The 15,530-nt window shown below is 32.4% G+C and overlaps 1 protein-coding gene across 2 annotated transcripts in view; it reads right to left on the bottom strand.

Annotated features, from left to right (window-relative positions):
• Nucleotides 1-15,530, bottom strand: part of LOC106692425 (odorant receptor 85b) — a 259,507-nt gene that overhangs the window by 14,839 nt on the left and 229,138 nt on the right. Inside the window, exon 5 of one of the 2 annotated variants that reach the window (XM_067052112.1) lies at nucleotides 8,432-8,489. The exons of the other annotated variant lie outside the window; for it this stretch is intronic. The gene's annotated coding sequence lies outside the window, so the exon portion shown is untranslated. The remainder of the gene's footprint in view (nucleotides 1-8,431; nucleotides 8,490-15,530) is intronic. 2 annotated transcript variants of the gene reach the window in all.

Below are 15,530 nucleotides of genomic sequence, written 5' to 3' on the forward strand. Positions count from 1 at the left end.
AGTAATTGACCGTATTATTTCTAATCATGAAGAATATGGAAAGCTGGAAAAAAAAATTATTTTATTCCTGGTCGAGCACCCCATTTTACAAATTAAACAATTGTATAATTGTCTAATTGAACTAGTCCCCCAAATTGTATAACTTTAATTTACATGTATTCTGTAGCTCAGATTGTATTATTATTTTCAATATAATGTAAGCAAGTAAAAAAAAATTATATTTAAAGTTTATACTTTATCCCAGTATTTTAATTTGTATCTTAACTTTTTTATTATTCCAACTTATATATAAATATTACGGCCCCTCCCCGTTCCAATAATCCACTAGCGTCAGACAACCAAGTAACAACCTTCATTAGACCCCTCACCTAACCTTATAATGCCAAAAGGCAATCCAAGGTATCCTTCACACCCAGCTATACATATAGCATACCTCCTATATGTATGTACCAGATATTCAATAACATCATTATAGGAGGGTATGAAAAAAAAAAAATAAAAAAAATAAATAAATAAATATTACTAATCCAGCGGGACGGTCTCTTCACGTTCCATTAATTCCATGACGTAGCCTTTGACTATAGCTAGACTAAACCACCTTAGCTGGACTCATATCAACACCTTATAGTGTCACGAGGCAATCAAAGGTATATATAATACATCAGTATATATAATACATTTCATGTATTATACGTATGAAGCTCTAATTTTGTTTTAATGGAGGGTACGAAAAAAAAAAAATTACAGTGATCAATAAAAACTTTTTTATACACTTGAGAAATGTATTTGAAAGGATCTTTTCAAAAAAAGACTAAAGTACAGTATGACAAAGCGTTAAAAACAGTTGTCTTAAAAATAAAAAATGTGGTCTTTTATAATCGAATTATTTCTCAGAATTAATGGAAACACTATTAAATTGAACTAAAATATAAGTACTGAGCAGGACTGTAATATTTTTTAAATGAAAAAAAATGTGAACAATTTTATTTCTTTGTTACTAAAATAATATTATGTCGAATACACTTGTTTACTTAGTTTAATTAGTTAATTGCTTCTCAAACTCTTCAACCCCATATTCCAACCATCGAAGAATTGTGTCGAACTGGAGGAACAAAATAAATTCTAACAAATCCTAGACTTCCGTCACTTTCGTCATATACGTACGGATTGTCCTATAGTATTATTTCATAATATTGCACTTGTTCTCGTGGAACAGATCCGCTACCTAGGATTAAATCTGAAAAACTACGAACTTGGAATCCACCTGACATATTAAATTCCAAGACTCGTTTAAACATCAACCTAACTCTGTATTCCAGACGTCCAACCAGCACCCAACCAGTGCGGTGGCAACATGGAGTATTAAACTGTACATATTTTAAATACTCGTAGATTTAGACCTTGTTATTAAGTTCATTAACTCATATTAACGGTATGTCCCTCTACCATCAAATATCACTTAGTTTAACTCAAGTTATGAGGCCAAACACTCAGCCACTACATTTCTGTTTCATAATTTGGTTTCAGATAAAAACGAAACCTAATCACATATCCTTTGTTAAATACAAAACTATATTTCAAATAGGGGCTTTGGAAAAAACTGAGATGAAACTGCTCGTCGATTCCGACTATCAGATCACTTACTAGACAAATAGTTCAACCTTGTGAATTACAAAAGACTGACTTACACTTGACTTATAGTAGGTTTTTTTTGGACTTGCAGAGTTGAGCTGTGGGGCCACAAAACCATCGACTTCCTCTCGTATCGTTCCTCAATCCTTACAATCCAAAATCTTCAATGCTCCTTACTATGTCAGGAATAAAATAAAGATCTTAAAATTTCATACGTACCGGATTTATCCAGAATCAGGAATCAATCCATTCATAAACTCATAGTTTCTAGCATTGCTTTCTCTTCTATTCCTGATAATCCTCTTATAGTACAAGAACCCAAGAGGAAAAAACGGCAGTTATCTCACTCCAATTTTTTATTACTTTAATGAAAACTATGTATAATTACTAGTTAAAACTGATGAGTCTGCCAAGGATAGGTAGGGGGAATAAAAAATAGCGGCTGTTTCAAAGCGATAAAAAAAATAATTTTTCATCCGGAGCTCTATATCTTAAAAAGTAGGAACAACACAAGAAAACCTAGGAGAACGTCATTGAAAGAATAGTAAATTTGCTAAAATATGAGCTCTAATAGAGTTATTTACGTTAAATATTTTTCGAGATATAGCTTTTTAAAAAGCAACGTTTCAGAAAAATGTTGTATGGTGCGTACTGAAGGATCAGAAGTTAGTGAATTTATTTTGAAAAATTTATATCTCAAAATCCATTTGAAGTACAGATGTCTATTAGCACTCAAATTAAAGCTAGTTTAATGAGCTATAAAGCAGTTTATAATGTTGATCTTTGTAGGAGTAATAGTTTACATGAAATTTGCTAAAATAAATTGATTTATAATTTTTTTCATTTGCCAAATTTATATTCATATGAGAATACTATAAAAACTACTATCCCTACGAAGATAAGTATCATAAACTACTTTATAGAAAGTTAATTTTCCTTTATTTTGATGTGCGTCTTATGGATCTAGAGATATATTTTTTTCCAAAATCAAACATTTTACAAGACAACTAGAAGTTAACAGTTTGTTAATTTATTTTGTCAAATATCATAAAAACTGCTACTCCTACAAAGATAAATAGTATAAACTATTTTATAGTAAATTTAACTAGCTTTAATTTGAGTGCTGGCAGACATCTGTACCTCTTATGGTTTCTGAAATAAAGTTTTTCAAAACTCTGAAAACTACTATTCCTACGAAGGTAAAGGTCATTAACTACTTTATAGTACGTTGAACTAACTTTGAGTGCTAATAGACATCTATATGTCACATAGTTCCTGAGGTATAGATTTCTCAAAATAAATTAACTTACTACTTATCTTTCAGTAGGGCTCATATTTCAGCAAATTTACTCTTCTTTAAATGATGTTCTCTTAGGTTTTCTAGTATTGTTAGTAGTTTTTAAGATATAGAGATCCAAATGAAAAATTAATGTTTTTTAAGGTTTTGAAACAGCTGCCATTTTTTATTCCCCCTTTTTTTTTTAATCAAAAATTGGGGTGAAATAACTGCCTTTTTTTCTTCCCGGCTCTTGTACTATCTGAGGCACCTGAAAAGATGGCCTCTTCTAATGAAGAAATGTTTTAGGAATATTAGCAATGGGTAGTTTCTAACTACAAACATGTGGAAAATCTACCCACTGATAGAACTCCAATAAAATCTCGAGGCCATTTTCTTTTCAGACGCCTAGGAGAATTATTAGGTAATGAAGAAAGTAAAGAAGCCAGGTTAGAAAAAAGTGGATTTGGGTGGTTGAGAAGTTTGTTATGGAAGGAACGGTATCTGGTTCTGGCCAAATCGGCAACATATGGGACATTGAGGTCCTGATGGATGATTTGATTTGTGACAAAGTAACGAGCATTAAGGATTTTGGACTGTAAGGATTGGATTCGGGAGGAATTCGATGGTTTAGTGGAGCTCCATAGCTCAACTCCGTATGTCCGATAGGCCTTATAACAGTCATGTAGATCAGTCTTTTGTAATGGATTGGAAGTTTGGATCGTTTGTCTAGTAAATGTTCTAATAGTCGGAATCGACGAGTAGTTTCCTGTCTTTTCAGTATTGTATGAGGATTCCATCTAACAGAAAGTTAAAATTGAAAACTTAAGGAAGAAACATTGTATGCACATTTTGAACATGAAACCTTCATTATTCATGCACAAGAAGACTAAATTTAATATTGGCACCGTTGGAAAGACGGGTTGGTTTCTTCCCTTCTGAGGATAATAAAAATTATTATTTTCATAAGAAGAAAATAAAAAAACAAAACAGGTAAACTCGTAAATATCATAAATACGTTGTCTTTCATCTCAAATTCAAATGAACGTAGTAGAGGCATTTCGTTGGATTTCAACTACTTGTTTGTTTCATTTAAAAAACAATTAACATAATTGTTCTTAGCCAAACAACTGAACTCGATTTAGTGTTTATTGAGAAAATAATGTATCAACAACACAATAAAAAAAAAAGTATGAGAAATATTTTAATTAGTATCATTAAAAAATTTGATATGATATGTATCGTAGGAAATTTAGAATACGAGTAACAAAGAGAGTATGTATCAACCATAAAGGTTGTGTAAAATTCTCTCCATGATAAACTTCTCAATTACTGCAGGGAGGAGAGACTGAGAGTAACAAGCAAGAATTAATCACTGCCTGCTTTCCCTGGATTCAAGTTCCCTTTCCATGGCTAAGGTTCCAAAGGTCTTGTTTTCAAACATAACACCGTTTATTGAGTAACGGTATTTTATATTGTAAAAAAAAATAAGAGGTAGGATTGTAAACTTTAACGAAAAATAAATATGTATGTGAAATTAATTTTACTGTCACAAAAATACCTCCAATTCATACGGAGTTGAGCTTTGGGACTCCAGGAAAGCTTGGAATTCCTCTCCTATCCAATTCTTACAATCCAAAATCCTACCTAAAATCCTCAATATTCCTAACTTTGTCACAAATTAATTAGCCATTATTAATGATTAATTAATGAATAAAATTAGCCATCAAGACATTATTAATATTTCTTATGTAACCGATCTAGCCCAAACCAGATATCAATCCTTCCATTATACACTCCCTAACTATCAAAAGCCTCTAGTTTCTAACCTTGCTTCTTCTTCTATTCCTGACAATCCTCCTAGGCGCCTGAAAAGAAGACGGTCTCGAGACCTTCCAGTGTAGAAATATGATTAGAGTGCTACCAATGGGTAGTTTCTCTACATGCTCGTATCACTTACATCATCTTACATCAAATTTACTTAATGAATTTTTATGTAATGCTGCAAATAGCAATATATAAAAACCTGTTACAAACCTTTTAAATTTGTCAGGCATGTATGAATCAGTGAGAATAAAAACAGTACATAAAAGATTTTTTTGTTTATTAATAAATATTAAAATCTGCCATAACTTTGGACGATAAGAAATATTGATAATTATGAGAGATAGTTGACCGTGGATGACGTACGAGGAGAAGATGGTGGGGGTGCGGTCAAACTGAAACACAAATAAGTTGGAGTAACCTATTTAATTGTGCCAACGTTTCGGCTAGAGTTTCTAGCCTTCTTCAGGGCTAAGGACAGAACAAGAAAACAAGCACAGTAAGTATAGAAAATAAAAAATAAAATATAAATAGAATGACATAAAATGAATAATTTTACAGAATAGAATTAATAAAATGAAGTGATAGGAGAAGTGGGAATTAAATTGTATACATAGGAAATTGAAAAAGTTGGTAAAATAACATAATTAAGGAAATAAAATAAAAATGAAGTTATATAATGCAAAGAAGTATGAACATATTAGTTATTAATAATTTAAAAATTGAAATATGGAAAGCAAAAGAAAATTGAGAGAAAGAAAATATATGTAACCATAATAATTGATAAAGATGCAAAATATAATTAAAGTTTTCTTTTGTTAAACTTTAATTATATTTTGAATAGAAGAAAGAAAAAAAGAAAAAAAAATTCTTGAAAACAACAATAATAATATAGTGAACATAATTAATAATGTAGGTAAGGAAAATTGATAAAAGGGGAGAAAAGAAGGGGTGGTAAAATAAAGTAAGGAAAAAAAATAAAACGAACCTGTTAGCTTGGAAATCAAACGCCTAATGGTATACTGCGCCAATAACGGACAAACTCCGAATTAAAAAAACCGTTACAAGAATGACTAACTGTTTTTTAAGAGGAAACGTTACGAGAGGGTAAAAATAAAAAATAAAAAGTAGAAAATATTAAGAGGAAGAAAGCGTATGAGAGGGTGACGACAAATGGTTTTTGGAAGATGTTAAAAAAATATGTATATGTACAAGAATAACAAGATACCGGAAGATGACAAAGTGTCATGGGTATTTAATAACAGTTAAAAAGAGGAAACGTATCTAAGAGGGGAGCGACAAATGTGTAAGAAACAGTTTAAGAAGTGAAATAATACGTTACAAAGTGGACAGAAAAAATAAAATGCATAAAAAAAAAACAACAAAAAAATAAAAAGAATGGAAAAAAAGAAAGTTAAATAAAATGAAAATAATTAAACTATATACATAAAGAAATAAGGCTAACATAAAATAAGAAAAAAAAAGAACTAATATAGCAATAAAATAAAAGCACTAATTTAATCTAATATAAAGTTTCTTTTTCCATAATTTTAATTTTTTAATTATTACTAAATTAATATTCATATTTTTTTGCATTATATAGCTTTATATTTCTATTTCCTTAATTATATTATTTTACTTATAAATTTAATTACCTATATATATGTTTTATTTTCCACTTCTTTCATCACTTTATTTTTATTAATTTTGGTTCTGTACAATTATTTACTTTAATTTATCTATATACTTTTTATTCATTGGTTGTTATCTTGTACTTTGTTCTTAGCCCTAATGAAGGCTAGAAATTCTGGCCGAAACGTTGGCATTAAATAATTTTTTCAACTTATTTGTGTTATTCTCTGGCACCCCAACTCCTTATCAACAACGTTTTCTACGTCTCAGGGGCCACTGTTTTCAAAGGACACAAATGTCTCGATTAAATCGAAGGCCAGTCTCTCCTCATCCTCCGCTGGACGGAGGTTAGAATGCTAATTATGAAAAACATTTCGTTTCAATGCACATATTTGAGCTAATAGCTCATTTTACAAATTATTTGATTCTTTAATGGACAATAATATTAAATTAATCGATTATATGAACCTTTTTCAGTGTTATATGACCATTTATTGTGTGTAATCGTAGATCAATTGTCAAACTATTGATTCAAATTTAGGTTGTTACTCATTTTATAAATTCCTGCTCTATTTGCACAAATGCATATTTGAGTCCTTTTTCTTTTTTTTTTTTCTCAACTAAAGGTGTTAGGTTAAAATATCTGTTGTATTCCTTTTGTAAAGAGAAGTAATTTAGTTATTCCTTTTTATTAATAAATACTTAAAATGATGTATTTTCTTATTTTTTTTATTTTATTTTCGTCTACTCTCTTTTACTACTAGGTTAGGGAAAAATAAATCCATTATTTATACGTGAAATTCAAGACTTTATCTAACATGTTTCGGATTGTCCGATTTGGGTCAAATATTCACCGTTTTGTTCTATAATTTGTTGCCATTTTAAAGGTAGCTTGATGCCTCTCTCATAGAAGCCTTCGTTCCTATTGCCGAAAAACTCTAGTAACTGATTTTCATAGTCTTCTCTTGATGCCAATTTCTTATCACCAAGAATGTTTTGCAATGGAACAAAATGATGATAATTGCTTGAGTTCAGGTCCAAACTATATGGTGGATGCATCAGAACTTCCCAACCAAGCTCCAGGAGTTTTTGGCGAGTCACTATAGATGTGTGTGACCTGGCGCTGTCTTGATGGAACACGACAGCTCTTCTCTTGGCCAATTCTGGTCAATCGTTAGCTTCAAACAGTCCAGTTGTTGACAATAAAGATCCGAATTAAGTGTTTGGCCATATGGAAGCAGCTCATAATAAATGTTTCTTTTGTCCAGTCCAACCAAATGTACAGCCGAACCTTCCTTTCTGTTAGTCCTGGTTTGACCACCGTTTGAGCTGCATTTCCGCGCTTTCGCACAATGTTGTATGTGATCGATTTCTCACCCCGTCACCATTCGTTTAAGAAATGGGTCAATTTCATTCCGTTTGGAATGAATGAATCGCTTCGCAGGTGGAAATTTGATCATCGTGTTTTTGATGTTAATTAGTGAGGCCCCAAACATCAAGCTTCTTTTTGAACCTAGGTTTGTGCAAATGGATTAAAACTATTTTATGGTTGATCTTTATCTCCTGGTCGATGCTATGACGACTAACATACCGGCCAACTTCGATTATTTCTGTGATTTCATCGACAGTTTCGATGACGGGTCTGGCAGTGCGAGGTGCGTCTTTAACATAAAAAATACCCGAATCGACGAAACCCAAATTGCACGTAATTAGCTGTTACAGTATTGGGACCATAAACACCATTCACAATTTCAGCCACCTGCCTTGCATTTTCGCCTTTATCAAAGAACTGTAAAAAGAATCGAATTTTCTCTTTGTTGACTTCCAATTTTAGCACTCTATAACTCACAACTGAATGGACCAAAGAAAAAGCAGATGGATTTATTTAGTGCGAAACGTCACCTTGACAAAGAGCAGAAATCTGAAATTGTTTGATAGATACTTTACGAGATATTGATCGCTACAGCTATCTACCAAAAAAATAATGGATTTCTTTTTCCTCAACCTAATTTTTTTTCCAACTTCTACAACTCATAATTATCTCTCCCTGCTCATACTTTACTTTACCTTAGCAAGAAGAAAGCCCCCAGTTCAGGTAACACCACGTCCTTTTTAAAGATTTCCTCTGGAAAAAAAAAAAATCAAACATCAATACATGTATAATAAAAACCTAGTGGAATGTATATACCTGGAATTTCCGACAGCTTGGACTTTCAAATAAACGTTTATAGATTGAGTATTAATTAAGTTAATTATTAATAAAAAGCAGAGCTCAAAGGACACAAAGTCGTTCTTAGAGGCGGCTAGTTTGATTTCCGCATTCAAGGGTCTGCTGAGTTCATTTCCTCCCTTGTTCATTCCTGCGCCCTTTGGTTAAGTCAACTTAGTAAAATTATTATTTCTATGTTTATACTGAACTGAAGGATTAATTTACGACGAAAAATTCTAATTGAACACATAAAATCAAGCTTAAAAGGCTTGATAGAAAGGAAAAAACCATTAACCACATAGGAATACGGTTATTGTTCTAGATGGGATTAGGTTTGGCTTCGATTGGATTTTAAATATGCTATTCGCAGGATCACCATAGATACGCACATAACCCAGTATTACGCCGAGCTGAAGTGGGTCTATCTATCCTTCCGATGCCATCTATATTTCCTAGCCTCCTATATCCTAGAACACCTGCAATTATAATTCTCAATCCAATCCCGCACTACGAGGTTCCGTTTATTTGACATCAACCCTTCTCCTTACCAAACTGCTACGTTAGATAAATCATTTTTTACCCGAGCTGTATATCTCTGGAACTCCATTCCCTCCAACATACGTCATGTACCAACCCTTTCCTGGTTCAAAACCCTTCTATTTAACTAACTTTTACTACACCAATCCAATCTAATATTATAATGGTACAGATATTTTGTAATTACCTTTTTATTTTGTTTTTTATGTAGTCAGTTTTTTAATTTTTTTTCTTCTTTGTAGTTTTATATACAATTATGTACAATTTTAACATAAGTTATAATTAAGGCCAATTTATGTTGTTGAATAATTAACATTATATAGTAATTGTTCTAAACTGACCTAGTCCTAGAATAATAAACTATTTTTCATTTCATTGCATTGTTGTTAATAATAGGGGTATTCATGGTGTTGTATTAAATTTAAAAAGTTTTAACATGCTAAATTTTATAAGTATAGAATTGTGAGCAGCCAAATTTAAAGTCCAAGTAATATGCTAATGAAATACCACATTATAATTTCTACAGAACATAAACGAGTTTATTTCATAAACTATGATGAGATAATAAACATTTTTTTTTTGGTAAAAAAAAAATTCGAAAAGGTATGTTGTAATGTTATTTGTACATTTGGGAAAAATGTATATAAATGGGATATTTTTACACTTATTTTTTCTTTGAAAATCGCAATTCGCAAGTTTCTCAAATTTTCGAACTCTAAACTTTTTGAGTTTTCCGATTATCGGAGGGTAGCGCGATGACACCTTTCCTAAACCTCTGGGTATAGCGACATTCCCGAGTACACGAGATTCATTAATGTAACCAGACTGTAATCTCAGAGAACATGGTAGCAGAATGTTGGGTAGATTGAATATCTATCCTGAGACATGTGACATCATGTTAAATGTTAAACGTGAAATGTTACATGGGATGAACTTGTCAATGCGAATGTGTTAATTGTGCTTTAAATCAGAGAAACACAATTCCAGGGTGATTTGGAAAGATCAAAATTTTTAATTCCGTCTAACTTTAATTTTGTATGTAAACGATAAAAGTCACTTTAATTTTAAGTGTTGTTTTAAATTCTGTCAGAGGGATCTCATAGAAAAAATAAGAAATCTGCTAATGCCAGAAGAATATGGTTAAGCATAAAATCAATTCGTTCTGAGTTGCTCTGAATATTTTTTTAAAAGGTCGTTTTTAATTAAATTTCTCTGGCCTACCAGTTTAATTCTTCCTCATCTCAATTCCTCTCAAACGAAAAATTAAAAAAAAAGAAGTTATCATAAAAATAACTTCTTAAGAGTTAATTAGAGAGTAAATAAATCATTATTTCTATATTATTTATGAATTCTTCTTAAGGATCAACACAAATGAAAAATTGTGGTAAATAATAGATTAACTTAATTAAGATACTATGAGTTCCATTAATAATAATAATTTTTAAAAAAGTCATAATAATTATCATAAAGTTAAATCAATTAAAGGCGAGAAGATAGATCCAAAGAAATCATAAATATCAGAGAAGATGCACTTTAAAGAAATTAGTATTTTATTCTGGAAAAGATTGGAACAAAAAAAGCAAAATATATGATCGGGTTCACACCTGTCATCAAATAATAAATATTTTTAAAGGGAACTATAAAATTCTGAGTAGACTTTACACGTTAGCTATACAAAAGTTGGTCCCATTGAGAGAGTGGTAAATGTGTTTCTGTCGCCTTTAGTCTGTTCCGGGGATGAAGAGAATTCGAGTAAACAGAAAGTTTAAGTGATAGGTGTTGAAAGGGTGTGCCTATAAGCTCTTACCGAGGTTAACGTGCCCAGTCTGGCAAAATTTGTTTGCCAATGCTTGCTTCCAATGATTACCTAAAATTTTGATATAGAATTTGAACATTGACGACCAAATGTTCAAAGAGAGATTTAGAAGGCCCTTGTTTATCAAATTTCTCTTGATTCATGCAGTACATGTGTATACCATGGTACCTATAAATTAAGGCAAATGTTCGTAGACCGTTACTTTAGACTTTTAGAAGGTCTTAAAGTATAGGAGTACTTATAAAGGTTAAGTATTTTTATTAGAGTGGAGCGGCGTTGCTGGAAGTGGTAGATTTTGGCTGTAAATCGGATTTTTTTTATTAGTGGAATTGAACATGGGAATCAACATAACGTTAGCATAACATAACTACTTTTTGAAAACTGAATAGAAATGAAAAAAGTCATAAAAATGGGAGGGATATAATTCTATGGGTAACCAACCTAAGAAGAATGGGTGGGTCGAGATTTCATTCTTGAGGACCGCCAGGAAATAAAAGTCCAAACTGGAATCGAACTGGTGCCGCACAGGGGTGGGAAACTGTGACTTATGAATTCCTATGCTATTCAGTGAGCTGGATTCAATGGAATGCATTTTTTCTTCTACTAATTTTGATAATAGTTTCAGGTGTAAAAATATAAATCTTAATTCTTCCATCTTTAAAATATTTTTTCCAATAAATAAAATGTTATTCAGATTCATTGTAGTTAATTTGATTATTGATCTCGCCGTATTTTGGTTACACCTTCCAAGAAGGCCCTTCATACGTCATGAAACTTACACAAATGTTGCTCCAATATATACACTCTTAAGTGAAAATAGTCTCATCACAAATGTTGCTAATGCTATTTTTTCTGGTCTATCAAAAATGTGCAAAAACAATTTTTTTTTTCAGTGTTAAATTGAATGTGGCCGAAGAAATTTAGAAAAAAATGTTTCAAGAAACGAATTTACTTTTGAAAAAATACAATTTTTATACTAATTTTCGTTGCTATTGACTTGGGCAAAATATTTTTTGTTGAATAGTTTAAAACAAAATATCTGTAACCAGGAAAAACTAACTTTTTCCCCTTTTCCAAAATAGGGTCCGTAAGGTCTACGGTTCACAAATATTTGATAGGAGAACCAATTACGGTGAATTCATTTATATTTATTTGAGAGTAAGAAGAGACACTCATCAACATGATCAGACATATTTCATTTACAAGGGTTTTTTCATACTTTCTACCACTGTGCGCAAAAGTGGCGCCTGAACTAAGATACAAAGGCCTCTCGAAAGTCTAAATCTGGAATGTGAAGATAATTTTATGCATAGCATGTGTTAAATCTTTGCTTGAGGATCCATGATCAGTAAGTTTTTGTACAAAACCGAAAAGGAATTCGTGGAAGTTTGAAGAGTAGATATTCTGATATGGAACATCAATTACTGTTGGATATTGGGTCATTAGTTCTTCAGCAGAATCATTCAGTAATAATCGTCAAGGAACAGGTTTCTCGAGCCAAGTGCAATTATCTCGAAGCCGCAAGGGTCTCTGTCAGAACTGACGTTCGTTGCATCAGACACTCTCTCTCCTTTCCGTAGCGGAATGTAGTTTGTGTTATTAGTTCACCTTACTCTTAAGAATAACTACATTAACATTATAATCTCATGGTCATTAAGAATAGGAGGAAGTTGAGTAAAAAAATAATATTATTATCCTGACTTCATATGACTCAATAATCAACAGCTCAATAATAAACATTACACACAGTAAGAAAATACAATAGAATATCAATAGAATACAATATGTTCTTATTCCTAATGGACTCAAATTGCAGATTATCGAGGAATTACATCTTGACATAATTGTGAGGCAGTGTTGGTTTTCAAGGGTAGCTGGTTGGAATATAGCACCAGGGTTGAATATATGCTGAAAGATTCATTTGATGAGGTCCCAATATTTTCACATTCTATTTCACATGATAATAACCCTACACTGTCACACTGTCAGTGTCACTGTTGCTATTTACAACTGTACATTATAATACATTTAGTAAATCTGATCTAAGTTAAATTGGAGTGTTACAGGCGTGTAGAGAAACTGCCCATTGGTAGCACTCGACATTTTACATTAGCTGGTCTCGTGGCCATCTTCTTTTCAGGCGCCTCGGAGGATTGTCAGGAATGGAAGAAGATCCAAGATTAGAAACTAGGGGGTTTGAGTGGTTAGAGAGTTTATAATGGAAGGAGTGATATCTGGTTCCGGCTAGATCGGTTACATAGGGAACATTAAGGTCTTTATGTATGATTTTATTTGTGACAAATTAAGGAGAATTGAGGATTTTACGAAGGATTTTGGATTGTAAGGATTGAATACGAGATGAATTCGAAGATTTAGTGGAGCCCCAAAGCTCAACTCCATATGTCCAAATTAGCCTTATTACAGTTATGTAGATCAGTTTTTTGTAATGTGTTGGAAGTTTAGACCGTTTTTCTAGTAAGTGCTGTAATAGTCGAAATTGACGTGCAGTTTCCTGTCTTTTCAGTCTGGTATGAGGATTCCAGGTTAATCGCTTGTCCAAATGTAGTCCAAGGTAGCGGATCTGTTTGACAGGGGTAAGAGTAACATCATTAAATGAAACTGTAGGGCAGTCAGTAGGTTTACGACGAAGGGTAAAGGTGATTTGATGGGATTTGTTGGAATTTATATTAATCCTCCAATTACGACACCAATCTTCGAGGGATGTGATATGGGATTGGAGATTTTGAGATACAATTAATGGTTTATTATTAACAGCGAGCACACATGTGTCATCGGCATACATGGTGAAGATAGTGTTAGGATTGGTTGGAATGTCAGCTGTATAGACGGTGTAGAGGATGGGAACTGCTGGTTAAAGTCATAATACAAGACAATTTTATATTAGTCTGAAGAGGTTATATTTGTTTTTTTGTCCGTCTTGAAATTTATAAAGCACTATTACTTTCAAGATACAAGGATTAGTGATACGACCCAGTGAAGTTGTCATATACCTTGGCATAAGGCATAGAAGAAAGTTCAATGTGACGCGTCACTTAGACTACGTAAGAAGTAGGGTGCTGCTGTGATGATTGGGACACAATCGTTTTGGAGGCGCATTTGGGGCCTCAGGTACCCAGAAACATTGATGAAAGGAGTTGTTGTGGATATCTTTAAGCCAGTATCTCTCACACAACTTTTACAGATTAACTGGATATTATTATCAATCATAATTCCTATGAAATTTAATTGTAAATAATACCATAAAATTTAACCATATTATTCATAAATTAATTTTTATTTAAATATAACCAGTCTCGAAGGAGTGATAAGATTATATATAAACTTTCACGATGCCGAAATGTTGGTTAATTTCAATGTTTGACCTCAAACCAAGAGTAACTTGTCATTATTTAATAACAACATTATTTCTTTCAAAATATAAATTTCCTAATAGTGCTTTCGAAAATTTACGGAATCAGTCCGATAGAGTGGGGTGAAGCCACAATATTTAGTTCACAATAAATGTCAGATAACATGTTTTGTGTCCGAGTATCTTTTATGTTTATAAATATGTAGTGACTCTTTATCAGTAGGTTTAAAAAGAGTGAATGAAAACTAGCACCCCACGAGTTTAGTAACTAATATACACCCGATATAAACCTTATCATGATGATACCTTCCAGTGGTAATGTACGCTTGATGTTAGGTAAATTATTTAATGACTTTACATTATATAATAAATTGTTTAGGGTGCAATAAACTGTTTTGAGGCGAGATGGCAATATGAAGCAGGGTTCTAATGGAAACTAAGTCCTTGATAGCCGACCGTAAAGCAACAGCTGGACTTGACATAAGCCGTTAACGGAATTTTTGTTTCCAAGTTGGTTGATTTCTAGTTCACTGGCCATAAAATGGTGTCACATTAACACACCCTAATGTGAAAAGCGGTTATGACTCATTACGCTTTTAATTTCATATGACCTCTGGCGACTTAATATATATACATATAAAAAAAGTATCGAAGTAAAACATGTCGTGTACTAAACGGAGTAAAATAACTTTCTATATATTTCGCACTGAATTATATTAAATGCTGTAAAAGTCAAATTTCTATTATTTTAAGTCAAATAATATAATAATATGGAAGAAAACTTACAGAAATTAGTGCTATACACTCGGGATCATGTACTGAATTATTGATATTATGATCATGCTTGATAATATATCTCGATGTTTAATTATTATATATTATCATTAAATATAAGGGGGTGACGGTAGCAGCGTAGTAACGCGTTTGTCTGCCAATCTATAGATTGCGAGTTCGAGTCTGGCCCTACCCGGTATTTTTCAAGTATAAAATTATTCAATACTCACTCACAATCTCCTCCCGGGCATTTGTGAGGCCCGTCAGCCAATGGATGGCACTCACAAAAATAGGCGTGGGAGTGACGGACCCACACTATAAAAACCATGTACATCGCGCGAGGCTTTGGACCTCCACGGTCTGTCTGTCGCGCCAATGAAAAAAATAAATAAAAAATAATTTAATATATAGTATGCCGTGTACGGGGCTCGGGGTTTCTAAGCCCGATTAGGGGTTTCCC

The sequence above is a fragment of the Halyomorpha halys genome, unplaced genomic scaffold (assembly GCF_000696795.3).
Source record: "Halyomorpha halys isolate HHAL.00 unplaced genomic scaffold, Hhal_1.1 Scaffold56.1, whole genome shotgun sequence".
Lineage (NCBI taxonomy): Eukaryota > Metazoa > Arthropoda > Insecta > Hemiptera > Pentatomidae > Halyomorpha > Halyomorpha halys.